We start from the raw sequence: 2,199 nt of genomic DNA, 5'->3' as shown, positions 1-2,199 counted from the left end.
CCCCCCACCTCTCAGTCATTTCCTCGGTGTGGACTGAAACGAGCACACACGGTGCCCTGACACAGTTTACAGTGGTGGAGGAGCTGCAGCTGGAGATCAGAGGACCACAGGGAAATACTGCAATAATCCCTAAATGTGATGAAAAAATAGGACTTTAAAAAGAAGTCTCCAGGATAATCTGACGCACAGAAAGAGAAAGCTTTTTTGTTTTGGAATTTGGAATTAATATCTTATTTTTGTCCATAAGGTAGGGGTGATGTTTTTATTGTGCTATTCAGTCTTGTACTTGGCAAGGGGCAACCTTTCCTTTTCTAGGCTGATTTTTACTTGACAAAATAATTATATACGAAGAAATTACAAAGTTTTTGTGACATATAGAAACTTTTCAACTGTTGTGATGTTGGTACAATTTGAATTGTAGTAGCTTTGAACTCTTCTACTGCTTCTTGTTATATATTTTCACATTTGTTATACTTTGGTATGATTTATGTCATCAACTTTTACATTTTCAGTTAAAGTTATCATATTGTTTACACAGTTTACAACATGCAACCTACTAAAGGTGTATCTTATTCATTTGTTTTTCCCCTCTCATGATTGTTACTTTTAAATTATTATCAGTATAATCATCTAGCTACTTAATGCAACCTGTTGCATGGCCGACTGATGCTGTAATGTTTTGATCAGCTCTTTTTTCCAGAGCTACACTAGATGGCGCAACAAGTCTCCAAAGACTGCTCACTGGGAGCCATCATTAGTAGATGAGACGATAATTAAACAAAACTTTTCTTTCCACTCACTTTATTCTCAAATCAACGCACCCTTAATCTCTCATCAGACTTTAAATGTAACACAGAGCCTTTATAGGGTCTTTTAAGTCCATCCCTGCATCATCATTAAGGTAGAATAATTATAGTGAAACATGCCTATCAAGTCAACCCACTTCTGGTACACAGCTGCACTACCCTAAAATTCAGCCTCTGTATATACACTCAGCGTTCAGATTGATATGTGTTGAGAGAACTGTGGCCTGAGAAACTTTATTTGGCAGGGAGATTATCCCAGCTTTCTATGTTTTATTTTTGTCACATAATATGATGCAAACAAACATAAAGTCCTTCACAGGAAGGAGCTTTTAACGTCTGTGGCCCAATTCTGTCTTGTGCTGATGACTTCTTGTCCAGCAATAGTTTACTAACATGTATGAGCCATTTCTACCAGTGTATTTAACTGAGTTACCTTACCATACAAAGACAGAGCAAGCAGTGTTTGACTGTGGAGTTGATGGTCAGACAGTGAAAATTATGGTCTACATCTGTCTGTTTCCTGACCTTTTAGGCTGTCTGCCAATTAGCCAGCCAGTGGGTTGACTACCCTACACCTGCTTGTCTGTCTGTTTTGTTGATTCTTGCTGCCTTGCGTTCACTTGTCCGTCTCATCATAATTTTTTCTAAAAAAAACTCACATTATCCCTGTAGCTTCTTGCCACTGTTGAGTGTTGTTTTACCATTATTGATTGGTTTGAGTGTGAAAATATTCCCTTACTCTTACAATTTAAATTCAAGTTAAATTCAAACTCAGGAAATGTTGTCTTTGCCCTGTTTTGAGGATACAATTTACTGATCGTTCCATTTTGGTTTTTGAAAAAAAATAAAAAATGTTCATTCTATTTATTGCCCATTTATAAATGGCACAAACTTTAAAATACTCCACATTCTTTAAATGAGACTCATCTGGTCACAGACGTGGATCTTCAGGTCATTTGTCCGACATGGCCCTTTTTTGTTCTGCATTGCTCTGCTCTTTGTTCTGCTCTGGTTAGGCTTCGTCTCTGCAGCCTTAGGCAGCTTGCCACCACATCCAAGCTTGGCGGCATCAGAGAAGCTGCCAAACTGTTCCTTTTTTAGGGATAGCAGTCACCAAATTACAGCCGCTGGGGCAGTTAACTCCACCCAAACGCTTCTACCGGACCCGCCTAGCACTAACAGCCTGTGTGTCTAAAGAGTACATGAATTTAGAGTGTGTACGTGTGTCACATGTATGAAGAGAAGGAGACATGGCATAAGAAAGTGAGGGAGTTTGGCCAAATAACCAGATTACTTTGGAGGTGGATTGTGATTCTGAGACCAAATTAAACATATGGTTTACATATGCATGCATGCATGTGTGTGTGTGTGTGTGTGTGTGTGTGTGTGTGTG

The 2,199-nt window shown here is 38.9% G+C and overlaps 1 protein-coding gene across 1 annotated transcript in view; it reads left to right on the top strand.

The window, feature by feature from the left end:
- Positions 1–7: 7 nt before the first annotated feature.
- The window catches only part of bgnb (biglycan b), a 16,530-nt gene continuing 14,338 nt past the window's right edge, over positions 8–2,199 (top strand). Inside the window, exon 1 of the mRNA XM_032521698.1 lies at positions 8–247. The gene's annotated coding sequence lies outside the window, so the exon portion shown is untranslated. The remainder of the gene's footprint in view (positions 248–2,199) is intronic.

The sequence above is a fragment of the Etheostoma spectabile genome, chromosome 7 (genome assembly GCF_008692095.1).
Source record: "Etheostoma spectabile isolate EspeVRDwgs_2016 chromosome 7, UIUC_Espe_1.0, whole genome shotgun sequence".
NCBI classification, from domain to species: Eukaryota; Metazoa; Chordata; class Actinopteri; order Perciformes; family Percidae; genus Etheostoma; species Etheostoma spectabile.
Note: the sequence above shows the minus strand (reverse complement) of the source record. Positions and strands in the feature narration are given on the sequence as shown.